The sequence below is a fragment of the Mirounga leonina genome, unplaced genomic scaffold (assembly GCF_011800145.1).
Source record: "Mirounga leonina isolate KUSES-001 unplaced genomic scaffold, KU_Mleo_1.0 Mir_153, whole genome shotgun sequence".
NCBI lineage: Eukaryota > Metazoa > Chordata > Mammalia > Carnivora > Phocidae > Mirounga > Mirounga leonina.
In genome coordinates, this window is record NW_023270387.1 from 33,609,819 (window position 1) to 33,632,858 (window position 23,040).

Consider the following 23,040-nt stretch of genomic DNA (forward strand, 5'->3'; position numbering starts at 1 on the left):
AACTGTCCAGACTACTCAAAGCCATTTTATAGACTTAATTCAATCTCTCAAAATTTCAATTGTTTTTCATAGAAATAGAAAAAAAAATCCTAAAATTTTTAGTAAACTACAAAGACTTCAAAGCAACTCTTAGAAAAAAGAAAAAAGCTGGAGACATACCACTTCCTGATTTCAAACTATACTACAAAAATATAGTAATTAAAACAGAATGATATATTTTTTTAACATATAATGTATTATTTGTTTCAGAGGTACAGGTCTGTGATTCATCAGGCTTACACAATTCACAGTGCTCACCATAGCACACACCCTCCCCAATGTCTATCACCCAGCTACCCCAAAAGAAGATAGTAGGAAGGGAAAAATGAAGGGGGGGATATTGGAGGGGGAGATGAACCATGAGAGACTATGGACTCTGAGAAACAAACTGAGGGTTCTAGAGGGGAGGGGGTTGGGGGGGATGGGCTAGTCTGGTGATGGGTATTAAAGAGGGCATGTATTGAATGGAGCACTGGGTGTTATACACAAACAATGAATCATGGAACACTACATGAAAAACTAATGATGTAATGTATGGTGATTAACATAACATAATAAAACAAACAAACAAAAAACCAGAATGGTTATTGACATAAAAATAGACATATAGTCAAATAGATCAGAATAGAGAGTCCAGAAATAAGCGTACGCATATAAAGTCAACCAATATTTCATAAGAGAGTCAAGAATCCCAACCTGGAAAAGATGGTCTGTTCAATAAAAGGTATTGAGAAAATTGGATAATCACATGTAAAAAATTTTAACTGGCTTATCACCACTCACAAAAATTAACTCAAAAATGGATTAAAGACTTAAACATAAGAACTGATACTATTAAACTCCTAGAAAAAAGAAAAAAAAAAAAAAACAGGGAAGAGTTTTCTTTACATTGGTTCTGGCAAAAAAAAAAAAAATGATTTGTCACCAAAGTACATGCTACAAAAGCATACACACAGAAACATAAAGCTTCTGCACACTAAAACAAACTACCTACAAAATGTAAAAGCAGTCTGTAGAATGGGAGAAAATATTTGCAAACCACATATCTCATAAAGGGTTAATATCCAAGATACAAAATACTCATTCAATTCAGTAACAAAGAACTGAAAAAATGTGATTTAAAAATGGGCAGAGAAAATGGATAGACATTTTTTTTTTCAAAGAGAGCATACAAATGGCCAACAGGTACATAAAAGGATGCTTAACCTCATTAATTATAGGGAAAATGTGAATCAGAACTTCACACCTGTTATTATGGTTATCATCAAAGACAAATAGCAAGTGTTGGCAAGATTACCAAGAAAGGTAAACCCTTGTGCACTACTGGTAATAATGTGAATTGGGTCAGCTACTATGGAAAACAATATGGAGTTTCCTCAAAAAACAAAAAATTGAACTACCAAATGATCCAGGAATTCCACTTCTGGGTATATATCCAAAGGAAACGAAAACAGGGTATTAAAAATATATCTGCACTCCTATGTTTATTGAAGCCAAAATATGGAAACAATCTTAAAGTCCATCAGTGGATAAGAAGATGTGGTATACATATACAATGCAATATTATTAGCCATGAGAAAGAAGGGAATTCTTCCATTTTGGACAACATGGATGGATCTTGAGGGCATTATGCTAATTGAAACAAAGAAAGACAATTACTATATGACATCACTTATATATGGAATCTAAAAAAACACCCTCAGGGGCACCTGGGTGGCTCAGTTGCTAAGCGTCTGCCTTCAGCTCAGGTCATGATCCCAGGGTCCTGGGATCGAGTCCCACATCAGGCTCCCTGCTCCGCAGGAGGCCTGCTTCTCCCTCTCCCACTCCCCCTGCTTGTGTTCCCTCTCTCGCTATCTCTCTCTCTGTCAAATAAATAAAATCTTTAAAAATAAAATAAAATAAAAAATAAAAAAACACGCTCAGAAACAGAGTAGAATGGTAGGTAGAATAGGGATTAGGAGAATTGAAGAGATGTTCAAAAGATAAAAATTTGCAGTTAGGAAATGGATAAATTCTGGAGATCGGATGCACGGCATAGTCAACAATAGTGTATTCTATAATTCAAAGTTGCTAAAAGCCTGGATCATAAATATTCTCACTTCAAAAAAAATAATTTTATGATGTGATAGTAATGTTAACTAACAGTATGGTGGTAATCCTATTGCAACAAAAAAGCATCAAATCAACATGTGTCCACCTTAAATTTACACAATGTTATATGTCAATTCTATCTTCAGCACACACACACACACACACACACACACACAACAGGGGTTAAATGGATTTGCCATCCAATAAATGAATCTCAATGAGAAAAGATGCCACATTTAGATGTGTTAGTTGAGGAGACTTTAACAAGCATTTAAAAGGGTGTGGACAGTGTTAAGACAAATAACAAGGATGCTGTGGGACTCCAAGGTTAGAAATGTTGGTGAAACTTTACCATCACTGGAGGGCCTAAAGAAGCAGTAGAGGCAGTATACTATATACAGAGTTGTAGCTGTAGGAAGCAATTTCATGGGAAATGTAGCTTAGGTAGAGGAAAGTAGTCTTAAGTAGAAGAATGCATACTAGGGAGAGTCCGGGAGAAACACTCTGTCCTCTCTTCTCATATTCTGATCTTCTTTCTATCGTCTTCCAATGGCTAACCTCAGACACCAACACTGAAAATAGTTCCACAAATAATATGCATTTTTAACACATTAAAAATTATAGCCTCGGGGTGCCTGGGTGGCTCAGTCGGTTAAGCGTCTGCCTTCAGCTCAGGTCATGATCCCGGGGTGCTGGGATCAAGTCCCGCATCTGGCTCCTTACTCAGCGGGGAGTCTGCTTCTCCCTCTGCCTGCCACTCCCCCTGTTTGTGCTCTCTCTCTCTCTCTCCCCCTCTCTCAACTAAATAAATCAAATTAAAAAAAATAATAAATAAAAATTATAGCCTCACTCTACTTACTGGATTTCCCCCCTAGTTACTATATCTATCTTATTTCAGGTATCAATCCTAATTCCAGGAATGTTCTATAGGTTGTTGATTGACTTTATAAATTACCACAAACCTTGAGACTTTTAGCAGTGTTACCTTTTATTATATGTTCTCAACAGATAGAGACATCCTTCCCTACCTTTTTTTCCTTTTATCTCTTCCTCTATCCTCTTTTCTCTCCTTCTACCTCTACCTTTTCTATCTCTTTTTGTCTTATCTTTGTTTTTCAGTGTGAGAGAGTAATGTTAACCATAGGGAGTGATTGAAAAATTTTGAATATTATAGGACTCTGAGAAAAAAAAAATGGGATTTTTTTTTTCCTGTAAGTCTGTCAAACTACAGCCATGGGAGTAATAGGCCCCAAGCCTTCATATTTTTTACTGTACAACCATTTTCTGATTGAGCTAATGGAGACTTTAGACTGATGGCTTATTAGATGAGCATATTCTTGCTATGTGTCAAGTCATTTTTATTCTCTAAAAATGCTACAGATTAGTCATCCAGTTTCATTTGTAAAATCAGTGAGAGGAGGAATGGTGATAATTTTGATTCATACAAAGAAAAAAGGATATGAATATGTAATATAGCAAGCTGACTTTGATATCCTCCCTCCAAAAGAGAAATAACGTAAATATGAAGCAATCAAATTAAAGTTGAAACAAATTTATCTCAACCATATTAAATAAAAATTCAAAAATCAAATATGTATTTTTAAACATGATATCAAAGTTTCTCTGTGCCTAATGTTTTCCACAGGACTGAACCTTGGTTGGAATTCTCCCTCACTGTGTAATTTTTTGAGAATAGGGTCGTGGCTCAAGCAACTGTAAATTATTATCTCATCTCATGAAGCATCATTTATAGAAAAGTCTTCTTAAGATATCTTAATATAAAAACTTAACATGTATATTTTGTGAGTTCAATCCAAATTATAAATTAGCATTTACTTGTGTTGTCTCTAATTCAAGCTAGTGTTCAATATATTATTACCAATCTGGGTAACTGAAGAGTCTGTATGGGTAAAAGCACAGGAAATAATTAGCAGTGTCAGTGCTCTGACTCCTTCTCCTACTCACCATAAAACCTGCCTCAATACCTCTATGTTTTTACCTGCACTGAGAGCACACAAGATGTCTACTCACTTCACATTGTTCCTCCTGGTAAATAACTAACTAACCTGTTTTTGTTTTTCTAGGCTGGTTTCCTAATCTTTACCAAGTCTCCAAAATCACTTCCATATATGAAGAAATAAAATAAAATCACCAATAAACTTTAAAACACTCTCTTGAAAAATAAACAAGTAATTTTTATTCCATGTAATGTTATAATACGGCCTAACATTTATAGTTAACTGTTCACTTGCCTACTAGATTCATTCACTATATGTATACTATAAAAGAGACCTCATGTTAGGTACTGGTCAAATTTATAGACCAGAATATCCAGTTGCATAAAAATGGAATCTTGATCTCTTCTCTCCTTCTTTCATCTAATAAACTGAACTTGAAGGCTAACAAAAACCTTTGCTTGTACCTCTAGTTCCTAAAAATAAAGATAGGGCGCCTGGGTGGCTCAGTCGTTAGGCGTTTGCCTTCGGCTCAGGTCATGGTCCCAGGGTCCTGGGATCGAGCCCCGCATAGGGCTCCCTGCTTGGCAGGGAGCCTGCTTCTCCCTCTCCCACTCCCCCTGTTGTGTTCCTGCTCTCGCTATTTCTCTCTCTGTCAAATAAATAAATACAATCTTAAAAAAAAAGATAAATATAAAACTAAATTACTGAATTCATGTACAATATCACCTGAATTATCTACCATTTTTTAAGTTTTTATTTAAATTCCAGTTAATTAACATACAATGTAATAATAGTTTCAGGTATACAATAAAGTGATTCAACACTTCCATACAACACCCAGGGCTCATCACAGCAAAAGCACTCCTGAATTCCTGTTATGGATTTCATCCATCCCCCCACCCAACTTTCCTCCAGTAACCATCAGTTTATTTTCCATAGTTAAGAATCCTTTTCTTGGTTTGTCTCTCTCTCTTTTTATTCTATTCTCATTTGTTCTGTTTCTTAAATTCTACATATGAGTGAAATCATATGGTATTTGTCTTTCTCTGACTTATTTTGCTTAGTGTAATACTCTCTAGCTCCATACATGTAATTGCAAATACCAAGATTTCATTCCTTCTTATGGCTGAGTAATATTCCATTGTACATACCACATCTTCTTTATGCATTCATAAGTTGATAGACATTTAAGGTTGTATCCATAATTTGGCAATTGTAGATAATGCTGCTATAGACAAGGGGGTGCAAGTATCACTTTGAATTAGCATTTTTGTATTTTTTAGGTAAATACCTAGCAGTGCAATTGGGGTTATCTACTGTTTAATGCTTATACAAGGATGACTGGAATTCTGACTTCATGGTTTGGGGACATATTTTACTCTCCTGGTATCTCCTAAGTCTGGGGACAATTATCTTAGCTAATTCTGCAGTCTAAGTTCCAGCTTTCCTTAAATTAATTCTATTTATGAATCTTCCAATAATACCAGTTTTGCTGCCATTGCTCTGTTTTGAGTAGATCGATACCTTTCTTTAGTATCCCTATTTAATAAGCCTCAATCAAGACAAACTATTATATCTATGTGATAGCTTTACATTATAGAAATGAAAGAAACTTTATATTCAGGATCAGATATACCTGTTTCTAAATGATTGTTGGACTGTCCCATCAGCAAGTGTTCACTGGCTTCCCATTTCATATTATTCCTCTGCTTTTCTGTATTAACCGTTCACCTTTTCACTATAACCATGCATCTTACTTTTCAGTAGCTTATCCTGACATATCCTAGAGAAAATTACTTCCATCTCACTCTAATTTGAAAGTTCATCCAGTTTTCTGTAGTCTCTAATCCAAAACACAGATTGAGGGACATATTTTTTTATAACTGAAATCTGCCAACATGCATATCTCATACGTAGCTAGCAACAAAAAGTAGCAGCAGAAACCCAGAAATTCCACTAACAGTATTTTTTGCATTACATGTAACAAGTAGCCATAAGAATTGTTAGACTCAGAATAATAGCTTTAAAGATCGATGCTGATTATCTGTCACCTAAATCTATTCTTTACACACTTTGCCTATTCCATGATTGAAATCCTATGAAATATGAATTATTCTCCTATTCATTCATTTAACAGATATTAAAGTGTGCCATGGCCAGACTATTAGGCCAGGAACTAGTGGAGTATAATACAGATGTAACACTATGCAAATGCATTAAATCTAAAGAGAAAGAAGGTCATCAAACCAGTAATGAGAAGCTGGATGAGGTTTCAGAGATGAAAGTAAAGTCCTAAGGGAGTGTGTACAGGCACTTAACCTATTCTAGAGGTCATGGAAATCAAGGGACATAGACAGCAGGGTCTTTTTTTTTTTTTTAAAGATTTATTTATTTATTTGAGAGAGAGCGTGCATGCATGAGCACACAAGCAGGGGAGGGGAGGAGGGAGAGGGAGAGAGAATCTCCAGCTGACTCCACACTGAGCATGGAGCTATGGAGCTCAATGCAAGGCTCAAACTCACTCACGACCCTGAGATTATGACCTGAGCCAAAATCAAGGGTTGGACACTTAACCAACTGAGCCACCCTGGTGCCCTGCACTGGTCTTTTTATTAGGTGGAAGAACATAGAAAATGGTGATAGCTGAGTTTTCCAAATGTCAATTATTTGAGCAGCATCTTCAAAATTATTATATAATTATAATTTTCCTTATTATTTAATATTTTATTTAAATTAATGGACTTTTAAATTTTGTTTTATAGAAAGCCATATTATCCGTTAAATCATGAGAAACAAACATTAATTTTTGCAATAAGATGATTATATAACCATTAAAATAGTTTATCTGTGAAAGTACTGAAAGTATTTTTTTTGAAGATTTTATGTATTTATTTGACAGAGAGAAAGTGGAGGAGAGAGAGCACAAGCAGGGGGAGCAGCAGGCAGAGGGAGAGGGAGAAGCAGACTCCCTCTGAGTAGGGAGCCCGATGTAGGACTTGATCCCAGGACACTGAGATCATGACCTGAGCTGAGGGCAGATGTTAAACTGACTGAGCCACCCACCCAGGCACCCCATAAGTACTAAAAGTATTTTAAAATCACAATTATTACCAGTGCAAGAGAGTAGTAGATTATATTGTAGGACAATATAGTTGGTGTCTGACTGGGCTTAATGCCCTCTTGCTCCTGAACCAAGAATCAGAAGACAAACAGAGGACAAGTCATTAAAGGAGCAGAATAAATAATTTTGTCACTTCTCCACTTAATATTTCCCTACCTAACATTTATGGTCTGTACACCTCTGGTAGGCCATGAGATATCAGTCCTCCTTAATATAGAAAAAAATAGAGTTCTTTGCATGAATTCTATAATTACCTTTCCCTGGTAAACCCGTTAATAAGTTGAGTTCAGAAAACATGCCTGGGTCACCTGGGTAGTTCAGTCCGTTGAGAGTCTGGCTCTTGATTTCAGCTCAGTTCATGATCTCAGGGTCATAAGATCAAGCCCCCATCTGGCTCCATGTTCAGTGTGGTCTGCTTGAGATTCTCTCTCTCCCTCTGCCCCTTCCCTGATTTGCACTCTCTCCCTCTCAAAATAAATAAATAAAATCTTTAAAAAAAGAAGAAAAGAAAACATCATGCCTGAGGTATGTATCATTAGTACCCATAAGGTATAGTTCCTAAGCAAAGATCCATAAGACAATCTGAAAAGGCCAAAACACTAAATAATCATTACAAGTATTAACAGAAGAGACAAATTAAATTGCAGGCCATGAAACTTGACCAACAATCCAAGAATCAGATCAACCAAGGTGTCAATAGTGGAGCTGGAACTGGAGCAAACTTTAATTTAGAATATTGAAAAGGGGAAGTCTGAACCTGTAGGGAAAGATTAAGGTACCAGCACATTAATGAATTATGCAAGTGTAAGATTTATGTTGCTACTACTGATTTATAGAGACTTTGGTATTCTAGACCTTAAGTTGGAAATTTACTTGTGAATAACTGAGTAGGGAGAGGGAAATTATTGCACAAATGAAGTCTTCAAGCAACTACAGGCTTTGAGATTGGAAACAGGATTGTGTTCTTCAAAGCAGACTAATGAATTTCATGTGAAGTATGTGACTTGGAGCAGAGTTTCAGGAGCACTCAGTAGGCAGAGGAGGTTTAGTTTTGTTTTTTGTTTTGTTTTGTTTTGTTTTTAAGAATTTATTTATTTGAGAGAGAGAGAGATAGTGAGAAAGAGCACGAGGTGGGGACAGAGGGAGAAGCAGGCTCCCGGCTGAGCAGGGAGCTTAATGCGGGCTCGATCCCAGGACCCCAGGACCACGACCGGAGTCGAAGGCAGAGGCCCAACTGAATGAGCCACCCAGTGCCCCAGTGGAGGTTTAGTTCTAGGAACACTTCTGCATACTGAAATGTTTCTGTGAACTCTCAAGATTAACAGACTGGGAATAGATATAATAATACAAAACGTATTGAGTAGCCTTGGTGGTAATGGCTTTACCTGAACTTGTTTATCTTTCCATCATCTTTAAGTGGTTGACTATTACACATTTTGCTTATTGTGACTCTGATTGCTCATGTGCTATTTATCATGTATGCCAGTGCTAACTGCTCCTTGCCCAATTGAGAATATGTTTCTTGAGGGACAGGGTACTCACCTTTACATCCCTTTTGCTAGAGACAGTGCCTGCATTTATTAAAAATGGTAAATATTGAAATAATGGTTTTGAATGCATGACAGAATTGAATGTTAATCCTACAACTGTTTCAATTAGGAACAGATCTGCCATTACATTTTGTAGGTATTTTTTTTTTCTGAATTCAGAGGAAATAAATGGTATTTTAGGCATTTTAAGACAATTATTTTAATCTGTTTCATCTCAAGAAAAATGAGTTTAACATTTATTATGAAACATTGGATTTTATAAAATAAATACTGAAAAAAGCACTGTTCATGTGAATAATAAATTTTCATATTCGTATACTACAGATATGATACTAATGTCAAATGGTAGGAGACTTTACTAGAATGGCTTAGATAGTATTCTCAAGGTGATAATGGTGAAACCAGGACTCAGATGCAAGTGTGTCTGACTTCATAGAGTATGGACTACTACGTTCCTGGTATGTTCAGACTGTTTTAGATTTAGCAAACAACATTTGTATAAAAATAAAGAAATGGTTCTATGTAGATCTCCTCATTTATTGAATGATATTTGTTATAACTTGCCAGGACTTTGCTGTCTTCAGGAGGTCAGAAGCTCTCCTCTGAATATATTATATCACTTTAGAACTATAGATTTCTGTAGCTAGTAGCTATATGAGAACTTGGATGAACAAATTATTTAATTTGTTAGTCTCTAGTTTCTTCATCCATAAACAAATATAACATTCATTAGAAGTGTAGTATATGTACATATAAATATAAATATATATACTCCTTTCTAATTCTTGCTCTTTCTCTTATATCACTTCTTTGTATTGAAATGAGTATTCTTTTTTCCTCCTATTTTCACTATTCTTTTGTCAATGTTATGCAGGAAATAGGAAAATAAGGAGACTAGTTATAATTATCAATGAAAAATTAGCATTTTGTGTGTGTGTGTTTATAGCAGCGATCAGTATGTAGCTAGCAGTTGAGTCTCAGACTTGTGATTCTTGGAATTGTATGTACCTCACTTAAATATGCTAATGGCTCATAATGCCATGAATCTGAGCAGGGTAAGTGATGTCAATAGGTAGAAAACATGGACAAAATCAACATTATTCTACAGTAAAGTAAAAGTAAGTATTCTGATATATTTAATATTAGTGTAATTCTACTCTAAGACTTAAATCTCAGCTTTTTAAAAATCATAGTCAGAAACAAGCATGAATAATGTGTAGATTATATGTGCCTCATAGAATACCAGGAAAGAACATGGTCATGGACCTGCTTCTGTTTCTGCAGAATTAATCCCTTTTAGTTATGATATGTAATAATCCAATTTTTAGAAAATTATAAGCAATAAAAAGAGCTTAAGGAAGAAAGCAAATATTACATGAAATCTTACCACTCAGATATAACTACTACTAACAGGTTATTGATCACTCACATTTCCATAAATACACACACAGACACAGATAGTTGTTTTATTATTTTTGTTTTTTTATTAGAATTGATATTCCCAATCCTCTTTTCTTTTCTCCCTCCACCCCTCTACCTCTCAAGTATATTAATGAACAAAGAATACTTTTTTCACAATTTCCTGTTGCCATATAAACACACACACCCCTAAAAAATTGTGAGAAAAAAATAAATTATTTAATAAATATATATTTAATATATAGGATAATACTATGGAGTAGAAATTATGATCTTTCTAGTTCACTTTTTAAGATTATACCAGTATAGTTCTAGAAAAATTTAAGATCCTCATGCAAATTCTGTGCCATAATGTTGTTTGATCTGACGAAAGGAGATATGACTTAAAATATATTCATGATAAAAATTATATCCATGACCAATTATATTCCTTAAAAAAAGAAAAAATAAAGAGAAATTGAGTAGATAAAATAAAAATATGAGAGCAGTTAAGGCTTAATCTGGAAGTTGGATGAATTTTTATATGACTGAAGCTCAGGCTGGTACAAAACTGGAAAAGAACATCCCATGGGACTGGAAAAATATATTTTTACCTTTCTAAACACATAAAATTGAAACAAATATAATCTGTTCTTTCCTTTCCCCAGGAGTGGTGAAAACTCTGAAAATGCTAAAGGGTAAAGAAAGTATATAATATATAAATAAATGATATATAATATATGGGAAATATATATATTTATAGTATAATATATATATTCCCAAGGTAAGGAAAAATAAAACACAAAGGAGAGAAAATCACCAGACTATTTAGAGGTAGAAAATAGGTAATAACAGCTTGAACATCTCAGGAATAGGTAAAACTTATGCATGCAGTGAGGGATTCTAAAAGCTGATGGATTCACACTGTAAGACTTCAAATGGCTTCAGCAATTTAAGAAATCTAGAACTTCTGAAAATAGGAGTGATAAAAATGGGGAAGTGTATTTGTAAGTCTATAAAGGAAGTATCAGAATTCAGGCAGATTCTTCCACACCCTCTGTACCTGCATGACTACTTCTTATCTTGGAAGAAACAAGGTGTTTGGTCTCTGAAGAAGTGGAACATGAAGGATTGGAGGAATATGAGAGGAAAAAACACATGAGTACATCTGAAGGCTATGTAATCTTCTGGAAATGAACACATCAATCAAACCAAAGGATGTAGTTTTGGCCTGTGTCCTTTCTCCCTTTGAGCCCACTCATCATACACCCATCTATGATCAAATGATGTGAACTGCCTACCAAAGCTATCAGGATATCTTTATATTTGAAATTTCTTTCAAGTTTTTTATCAAAAAGTTTTTACTATTGGATTTATTCACCTTACATTTGTTGATCACCTATATAGGCAAAACTGGATAAAGAGATTTGTATTATAAAAAAATAAAAATCATAGGACATGATAGAATGTGATGTTTTGTCCTTGTGATTCTTAAGATATACGTTAGAACTTAGGGAATACTAGTGTTACAAGTGTGGAGTGAATTTAAGAAGAAATTTCCTAACAGTATTTGATCTCTTCTAAAGAAGGTATTCAGGAATTCATCCTAAACATTCCATTTTAAAATTCCTTTTAAAAAGAACAGGATATGGTCAGTAGCCTAGAGCCCCACAAGCATCCAGAAGTCCAACCTTTCCAGTAGCAGTCACCGAAAGAGAACATGTCAGCATGGGAAATCGCTACCTTCCTCTCAGTGTGGCTGTGAACCTAAAACATGTCTTAAAAAATAAAGTCTTTATTACAAAAAATTAACAAGTAAAGAGAAATTCCAGTGAACAGAATTCTATGAACAGAAAGAATAATGTACAGAGAAAAAAGGAATAATTATAGCATAATGAATTGACAGCAACAGAGTTTATATTAGGAAATACTGAGGGTTAATGGAGTCTTCTTTGCTGGAATGTTGCTTACTGTGGTAGAAAAACTGAAGTCTCAAGGTACCTGGGTGGCACAGTGGGTTCTGAGGGTCCCACTCTTGGTTTCAGTTCAGGTTGTGATCCCAGGGTCACAGGATCAAGCTCGCATTGGGCTCCCCATGCAGCACGAAGTCTGCTTGAGACTTCCTCTCCCTCTGCCCACCCCTACCCCGAGCACTCTATCTTTCTCTCTCTAAAATAAATAAATAAACCTTAAAAAACAGAACTGATGCCTCACTAACAACTTTTTTCTCCAGAAAAACAAAAACAAAAGCAAAAAGTTAGCAAAGATTTGATGTGTCCACCAAAGTCCTACATATTTAATTTTACATCAGATAATAAGACAATGTACTCATAAAGTCAAATTGCAAATTTATAAAAAATAGTTGGAAACAACCCCTAAAAAATACTCTCAACAGGTTTTTGGTTCATGTATATATTGTTTATAGAACACATTTTTTAAATGTTATAATTATTTCCCCTCCAGCTAGAATACTATCTGGATAATAGGAAAAATGCTTAATGAGGGATGAAAAGAAAGTATTAACCATATAGCCACATGATTATCTGTCCATCCTGCTTTGGCAGCAAGTGAAAAATCTCAGTCTTCTGTATTCAACAACCTTAGTATGTCAATATGTGTATGTGAGTACTTTCAGAAACAAATCTCCTTCAGTTTGGGAAATGCATAGCACTTTAAGGTCATGCAGAAGACACTCTGATCTTTTAACTCTGAGTTTATAAGTTATATGATAGGACTTGAAGCCAAAAAAAAAAAAGGCGATTATTTTTAATCCCTTGTGTAGGAACAATGAATCTCAAGGGAGGAAAATATAGTCTTGTTCTGTTTCCATTGTTGAGGAAAAAATAAAATGGCCATGCTAATAATTCCCAAAAGAATATTGCAGTGTTCCACTATATAGAAGCTAATGAACTCAAGAAGAAAACCCACTGGGTGTTACATGCAAACAATGAATCATGGAACACTACATCAAAAACTAATGATGTAATGTATGGTGATTAACATAACATGATAAATAAATAAATAAATAAAAATAAATTACAACACATAGCTAAGGTCTACATCAACTTGGCTGTATCTCATAAAAAGAACCCTTAATATTAATAGTTGTTATTCCTTCAAGGAAATGGCTCAGCCACATCACAATATAGCACATGATAAACCTGATGTATTCACACAAAGCATTCATCCAAATATCACCAGCCATTTAAGAAATGGCATTAACATCAGAAAGAGAGTAAAAGAAACAAAAGTGGACAGGAAAAAGAAAAAAAATAAACTTGAAGGAAATTTGCACATTGAAACAGAAAAGGTTGAGGAAACATGCTCTCTCATTTAAGAAATGACAAAATGGAGATGCTGAAAATCTCTCTCTCCAAAACAAAACTAAATGTTTTAGATAAAGTAATAAGAAAATACATTTTTTGTAAGAATAAGTGACCTTTAAGAAAATAAGGAATATTCTTTGAGGTTAAGAAAAGAGGAGAAGTAAAGAGTCCAGAAATGATAGTACTAAAGTTTTCAGATGTTTTAGGAGCAACTGAGAAATTTTAATGCCTAGAAGTTGATAAGAAATTCTATGTCTTTTGTTTCTTTGTGGTATATTCAGAGGAGAAAGCTTGTTTTAAGGAAAAAAAAAAATCCTCCATAAAAACAAGATACAGGATGGGATATGCTTTCCTGAAATACTTTGAAATAGATGGGGAATAGTCCCTAGAGATGTGCTACAAAGAAAATGTCCTGTCTTGGGTTTGGCTCTGAGAGGAGTTACACAAATGTTTTTCATGATAATTCATGAACACTGTGGATTGTGTAGGTGGTTTTGAAATTGTCTACAAAAATTTAAGAAGAGGAAAAAAGGAATATTTGTTTGGACTAACATGTAAAAAATTAATAATTATAAGAAGAGAAAAAACCCTAGGACTTGACCAAGTGTGACATCTATTTTTAACAAAAATTCTTAGCAAGTGAGCAATAGAAGAAAACTTTCTTAATCTGATAAAAGCTTTCTCCTAATAGACCTTAACACTTAATGGTGAAATATCCAATTTTTCTCCCTGAGATCAGGATGAGGAAATCATGTCAGCTATCACAGTTTCTATTAACAATGTATTTGAGATCTGAGTCTGGGAAATAAACCTTCATTATGCCTTTGAGGTAGTCAATATAACTTAAATGAGACACATAGAGACACATGTATTCCTATACACCTGCATAGATCTACTTAAAGACTAAAGAAGAGAAATAAAATCTAGCTATTCAAAGATGACATTATTTTATATGTTAAATGTCCAAAAAGAATATATGGGAGAGCTATTAGAATTAATAAATATATCTAACAAGGTCAATGAGTACAGGTAGTTTTCAAAAATAATTTGTAGTTTGGTATATCATTAACAAATGTTTATAAAACAACTTTGTACAGACTATATCATTTAAAATAACATCAAAATATTACATGCCTAGGAGTAAATTAAATACCTAGGGAAATATGCTGAAGGCCTCTGGGAAGGATTAAAATGGCCACAAATTAGTTTGATACTTTTCCTATTAAGAGATGAGTTTATGTCTCCTCTCTTTCATTCTGAGCGTGACTGCTTTGACCAAATAAATTTGACAGAAGTGACATTTTATTAGTTTCCAGACTCAGGCCTTAAAAGACTGGCAGCTTCTAGTTCTTGTCTCATGGAACACTTGCTCTCAGAATCTAGCTGCCATGTGGGGAGAAAGACACAAAGCCCTACTCATTTAAAGCTGAAAGTAACCAGAATCATAATTTATAACATCTTAGGTTTGTGTTGAACAATTTTAATCACTAAATAATGGAATTGTGTGTCTTGATTTTTAACTGAAATTGTACTGAATTTATAGCTCCATTTGGGAAGAATATAGTTATGATATTGAATCTTGAAATGTTATTTTTTCTAGTTATCTAGTGCTGCATAACAAATTACAATAATTTATTTTGCTATGAGTTTGCAACTAGAGTAGGGCTTTGTGAATACAACTTCCTTCTCCCAGTGTAGCTTCAGTGGGAGCCACTTCCAAAATGGTTTGATCACATTGTTAACAAGTTGTTGATAACTATCAGCTGAGTACTTGGCTAAGGTTCTTGGCTCTGGGCCTCCCCATGGGGCTGCTTGGTCTTTCTCCTGAATAAGAGCTACACAAATGTTAATTTTATTATTTAGTGTAATTTTTCATAATATTAAAACATTTCATAGTTTAAAAAAATGAGATGAACCTGGGAACTCAATGTTTGAATTGTCAAATAATTTCAACTAACAAACTTGGTGCATTCTCAACTCTAGCCCTGAATTTGAGTGCCCATTACTATATTACACACAAATCTTTATATGTTAGACAACTGGCAATACTATAGTAGATCTCATAGATCTTGAATTTCTTTATTTTACTGCTGTGACTGAAAAAGGAAGAAAAGACCAAGATGGAAGGTGTCTAGATAGTTTCATTCTCTCAATCAGCTTGACTAGAATCCTTCCACTGTCCTTTCTCTGTTGAAAATGAAAGAGAAGAGACTATCCAGACATACTTCTCAAACAGGAAATTAGTAGCCTTGTGCTGTTTTATTTTTTTTTTTTTTATGATCTGGAAGACAATGTTATTTTTTTTCTTTTTTTTTCAATTTTTTTAATTTAAATTCTAGTTAATTAACATAGTGTAATATTGGTTTCAGGAGTAGAATTTAGTGATTCATCACTTACATATAACACTCAATGCTCAACACAAGTGTTCTCCTTAATACCCATCACCCATTTTGCCCATCCCCCACCTACCTCTCCTTCAGCAACCCTCTGGTTGAGTTTCTTATGGTTTACTTTCCTCTTTTTTTTCCCCCTTACCTTATGGTCATCTGTTTTGTTTCTTAAATTCCACATGAGTGAAATCATTTGGTGTTTGTCTTTCTCTGACTGAGTTATTTCACTTAGCTCCATCCACATTGTTGGAAATGGCAAGATTGGTGGATTTATTCCTGGGCTGCAGGGGTGGTTCAATATTCTTAAACTGATACAACACATTAGTAAAAGAAAGGATAAGAACCATATGATCCTCTCAATAGATGCAGAGAAAGCCTTTGACAAAATACTGCACCCATTCTTTTTTTATCCATGCATTTTATTTATTTATTTATTTATATTTTTATTATGTTAATCATTATAAATTACAACATTAGTTTTTGATGTAGTGTTCCATGATTCATTGTTTGCGTATAACACCCAGTGCTCCATGCAGAACGTGCCCTCTTTAATACCCATCACCAGCCCATCCCCCCACCCCCTTCCCCTCTAGAACCCTCAGTTTGTTTCCCAGAGTCCATAATCTCTCATGGTTCATCTCCCCCTCCGATTCCCCCCCTTCATTTTACCCTTCCTACTACCTTCTTCTTCTTTTTTTTTTTTTAACATGTAATGTATTATTTGTTTTAGAGGTATAGGTCTGTGATTCAACAGTCTTACATAATTCACAGTGCTCACCATAGCACATACCCCCCAATGTCTATCACCCAGCCACCACATCCCTCACACCCCCAACCACTCCAGCAACCCTCAGTTTTAAGCTGGATAGTGGTAGGATCAAGAGATCACATTGGTTACTATATGAAAATAGTGACAAGTCCTTTTTTTTTTAAAGGTTTTATTTATTGAGAGAGAGAATGAGACAGAGAGAGCATGAGGGGGTGAGCGTCAGAGGGAGAAGCAGACTCCCCGCTGAGCAGGGAGCCCGATGTGGGACTCGATCCCGGGACTGCAGGATCATGACCTGAGCTGAAGGCAGTCGCCCAACCAACTGAGCCACCCAGGTGCCCCGAAAATAGTGACAAGTCCTAAATGGCACAGAATGCTTGAGAGGTGACGTAAGTATCTAAGGGTGATCATATTCAGAAAGCAGATTTTTTTAATTGACTCCTGTTAAATTTACTTTTCTATTGTTCTCTTATTTTTTTCTGTTATTATTTTTTTCTTTTCAGTTATCAACAGCTTGTCTCACTCCATACAAAATTACTATTAACAAATAACTAAATATTAGCAGAAACAGTGTTGAAACCCTAAGCATGCAAGTCCCCATTACTTTCAGCATGAGCCTAGTTTTTTTATAGATCCTTCTAAAATCTACCTTTTCAGCATATGTGGTTGTATATAATTCATACAATGTAATATAATGAAAATGTAAGCAATGCTTGTCATATCAGGTATTGAAATTCACATTAGTTTTTATTCTTTCCTAAACATCTTATAACAAGAATAACATTGGGAAGTAAAATCAAAAGAGACTGCTTTTAAAGTCATCCTATCATAGGTAGCCTACCAATCAGAGGTTTACTACACACTTGCCAGTGGTACTAAAAGGATTAGGTCAATGTAATTTGATTTTTCTCCAGGCTCTTGACCAGATATCTGCTCTAGATAAACCATCAACGAGAAAAGAGCTTCCTCCTAAGAAGTGTTCAATGCTCTGTTGGTTGGAAATGAGTATAATGAAAACTAGGTCAATTTGAGGGCTTTTGTTTGCATTTAAAACATATTTAAGACTTACACAAAACAGCATTTTATATAAGAATTTAGCATCTCAGGATTATTTTACTAGAGCTCACTTGAAAAAAAGTGATTCACACAAAATATTTTCTTGATACAAAATATGTAATTCAAATTACATACCCACATGTATCTTGTAATTGTTATAACTGGTTATGTATAGGGTTCCTTTCATTATCTAAAATATAAATATATATATACGTATTTATATATATAAAATATAATTTATAATTTTAAATTATGTCATTGTTATAAAATTATTAAATGTATACTTTTATATTTGATAGTCATATAATTTTTAGTTTACTAAAATAAAATGCCCCACAAATCAAACTAGAAATGACTAAATGAGCAAGGCAGTAATGTTTTAACTTATATTAATTGTTCATCTCCCTCACCCAGCCACCCCATCCCTCCCACCCCCCACCACTCCAGCAACCCTGTTTGTTTCCTTAGATTAAGAATTCCTCATATCAGTGAGGTCATATGATACATGTCTTTCTCTGACTGACTTATTTCACTCAGCATAGAAAAACAAACAGGGTTCTAGAGGGGAGGGGGGTGAGAGGATAGGTTAGCCTGGTGATGGGTATTAAAGAGGGCACGGTCTGCATGGAGCACTGGGTGTTATACACAAACAACAAATCATGGAACACTACATCAAAAACTAATGATGTAATGTATGGTGATTAACATAACAATAAAATAAAAATATATTAATTGAATACAAAATAGTTTAAATATACTAAAATATTCAAATTAAACATTTCTCAAAGAAAGTTTTTATGTAGAAAATAGCACAGATGTTATGGTGAATATATTGTACATACCTGAAATTTCTAGGCTGTTCACACAACATAACTTTTTCTACTATTGAATTTGCCTTCAATTCAGACTTCTGCATTTTGCTGTTTATGACCAAATGATTTCCCTTTACTTCCACATACAGTTAAATGTGTGGTAATAAAATGTAATGAGGGAAGAGCATGGTAATTATGAATGAGTAGATGTAATAGACAAACCAACTAATTGCATATGTATTTAAATGGATTATAACCAGACATGCAGTAATATAAACAGTTACAAAGCACTTCTAAAAAACTCTCTATAGATATTTGTATACTTCTCTGAATCAAAAACTATTCGATTTATTACATTTATCATGAATTTACGGAGATTGTCATATGTCTTCCTTTTCCTTTATTATGCTCATTTTGATAAAAGTTATAACTTCATTTACTCATAGTCTTAAACCAAGTTGATCTAAAGTGGTGAAATCTGAAGCATTTATTTTAATCTTTTAAGCTGAATCACTCAATACTCTGTTTAAATATTTACGAGGTACATAAGAACAGTGTTTCATTAGTAAAATAATTTTTCCATTGATATCTCTATGGATTTACAACTTGGGAATGCTGTAGAAAAGGTAATTGGTTCTATGCTGAATCTCAGGTGATTAAATATCAAGATTTTGGTGACAGATAAATCCAGGTTCAAATTTCCATTTCTTCATTTTCTACTGTGTACTCTTTAGCAATTTACCTAAATTCCTGTCCTCATTTTTTCATCTGTATAAACGGGGTACGTCCTAGATAAAGCAATAAGTGAGAAAAAAAAAACATTAGGCATTCATATAGGAATGGAAGAAATGAAATTATTTCTTTTTTTAAAAGACTTTATTTACTTGAGAGAAAGAGAGAGAGCACAGAGGGAGAGGGAGAAGCAGACTCCCTTCTGAGCAGGGAGCCCAATGTGGGGCTTGATCCCAGGACTCTAGTATCATGACCTGAGGCGAAAGCAGATGCTTAACTGAGCCACCCAGGCGCCCTGAAATTATTTCTATTTGCAGACATGATTTTCTAAGTAAAAAACCCCAAAGAATCTATAAAAAGTAAGTTTAGCCCCAATAATGAAGTTTAGTAAGATTATAGATATCATAGTCAATATACTAAGCCCAAATTTATTTCTATACACTAGCAATGAGAAATTGAAACTAATATCACCAAAAGCATGAAATACTTATAAATATAACTTGATTTTTGTTTATTAAAACATCAACTTGAGAAAAAATGCATGCCTATATGTGCATGAGTGTGCGTGTGTACATACCCACACATAGATTATCAGTACCCTCTTTACTTTCATAAATTAGGTCTTGGTGCTCTCATGTTTAGACATTTCTTATCCACTAAGTGAAATATACACAAGTCATTGGGGAAGATAAACTATTTTACTTTCCCTAAGATGCATCATAATTCATCCAGCTAGGGTAGTAAGATGTGAACAGAAAGGTCACTGATACATGGCATCAACATGTCGTAATGAGATCCTCCACAACTCTAGACTCAAAACATCTGATGTGCTCAGGATTTACTTGCTTTGTCACTGTGTAAAAGTGTTCATATCTGTGGTATAACAGAGATTATGCAATATTTACAGGACAAATAATCTCTTGGAAGAGTTTTGCATAAAGAGATTCCCTGCTCCTCCCATCTCAAATTCTGACCTAAGAGGAATGAGATGGGGAATCAGAGTCTGAATTTCACTGCTTGTGATTTTGATGAGGTATTCTTAAGACCACACTTTGGGAAACAATGAGCTAGTCCAAAAATGGATTTTGAATATGCAACTTTATCTCAATTATGAGCTATATAATAATCTATGAACCAATAGGTTTTATTTGCCATTTAAATATCTGACTTTCTGAGCAAGCATCAGCTAATTATTCATTTATTTTTCACAAGTACCTAGCATGTACCTTCCATATACTAGATATATAGCATATGTTTGCTAACTTATATTTTAAAAAAATTCAACTACACTGAAGAGCATTAATAAATATATAAAATATTTTAGTGGGAAAATATTAGTTATGATTAGAGGACTATGGAAAGATTTGTGGAGATTTTGAGAGAATGATACCTATAGGATGGTAGCTAGAAGAGTTACTTGGGGAGGGAATTTTAGTTGAAGTCAGAGGTTGTGAACAAAACAAATCAAAGTGGTAATCCATATTCAGAAAACAAAAACATAACATGGTTTGAAAGTAGCACATGAATGGAAAATAATGGTAGTTGGTTACAAAAGTATATGTCTATAACAGATGATAAATGACCTCAAATGCTAAGTAAAGGAATTTATGATCCACTCCATTAGACAATTAAAGATTTTTGAGCTGGAGAAGAATTTCAGCATTGACATCCTCTATTACAAAATCCTTGGTAATTTAGAATAGACTTCAGAGCATCTCATAGTGGGAAAAGAGGGTTAACAGGTGGAGCCTTAAAATGTTATAATTGTAGCCATAAACAACAACAAATATGTTTGTCTTGCACTTATAATTTATAAAAGCATTTTACTGCAAATTGCCACACTGCAAATTCATACAGTAGATATTTTTTAAATGTATTTTGCAAAGAGATTAAGTGACTTGCTCAAGGTCAAAGAGAATGAAAATGTCAAAACAAGGATGGACGCCTGGTTTCTCATAAATTTTCCTCTAATGTGTTCCCCATATCCATGGACCTTTTCATCACTCCTATATTTTAAGATTTATTTATTTGTTTATTTGAGAGAAAGAGAGGGAGAGAGAGAGTGCATGAGTAAGCGGAGGGAGAGAGGGAGAAGGAGAGAATCTTAAACAGACTCCATACAGAGCACAGAGCCCCATGTGGGGCTTGATCTCATGATCCTGAGATCATGACCTGAGCTGAAATTAAGAGTGAGTTGCTTAACCAACTGAGCCACCCAGGAGCCCACCGTCATTCCTATTTTTTAAAGATAAGAGTATAATCAATCCTTGATTTTGTTTTGCCTTAAGATCTATATTTGCTTTTCTGATAAATGTTTCCAGAATGGAACTCTTGCTTCAGTCTTTGTGGCAGTACAAACATTTGTATTCTTCATACAGTATGGCTAGCTAAGTATTTCTGCCAGAAGTCCCACAGACCAGCTGCCTTTCACAGGCTGGAGTATGGTAACATTTGTAGAAAGAAAAATGTACAGATGGAACAATACAAACATTGTCAGAAATACTGTTGCAATCAGGATGGCAGTCAGCATTCTCCCACAGATAATTCCTGTACCCACTGAGTTTTTTTTTTTTTCTTATAATATAATCTCAAAGTACAAGTATATTAAATTTTTAAGTTCTCTGTGGAGGAATGGAGAAAAGGGGGAACAACATTTATCTAAATTCATTGCTGACAGTGTTAAAAAAAAACTATAAAGTACCTTTGGTACTGTTTCATTTGCTATTTGTGAATTTCAATGTAAATGCCAGTTGAATTTCAAAAGTATTTTTTTGAGAACTAATATCTGTTGAAAGCATTAGTCATAACTTTTCATTTGCTTGGATTTCCTTCTGGAAAATATCACCTCATCATTTTATATTTCTTATGACAAATCTTTTGAAGGCATTTTCCCTAATCAATTGTGAAAAACATTGTAATTCAATATTATCTTGGCATAAATATATTCAAGAAAGGAAATTAAAGGACAGATTCAGAACACCTGCCAGATTGTGATAAAGATAGTAAAAATGATTTAGTCTGACTCATTACCTTCCACTCAGGCCTATATAACTCAGAGCTAGTCCCCCTACTTAAATATAATTTGAATAGTCAGCCAAATGGAGTCTGACACATTACTTCATTTTCTATCAAATATTATTTTTTTCTTTCACTGTCATTCTGTAGACTTCTCAATTCTCAGATTAATCTTCATTACTAAAACACACTCATTTCACTGTTTTGTGTGATTATATAAAAACTTGCAATTAAAAAAAAACTTGCAATTAAATTGTCCAGTCACAATAATTAATATTAGACATTATTAATTTGGTATAGGTATTTTTTACTATTAAGCACACGTCTTAAGTTCAGTAGTCTCTCCTCTCCAAGTATAGTTGGATATGTAAGTGATTGTTAGCAATATATATGTCTGTCTATATATATATATATATGTCTATATATATATGTATATACACGTACACAAGTGATTGTTAAAATATAGTGCTAAATATCTTACAAAACATTTTAAGGAATCATCTACAATTCATTATAATTACTAGAAGTAGGCTTGTTTTTCTCTCTTACAGCAGGTACTAGCTCTTTACCACAAGTAACAGAGTTATGCTATAGAACAACAGATTACAAATGTAGTGAAGGATAAGTAATAGTTTCAGTGTGTGTGTATGTGTGTGTTTGTTTATGCATATTTTGAAGCTTCAATAAAAACTGTATATCCATTGCCCAGTTCAGTGCTTTATAATTTCACAGACTCTTGATCAAAATAAGAGACACTAAAGGAGAGCAAAGTAAGTAAAT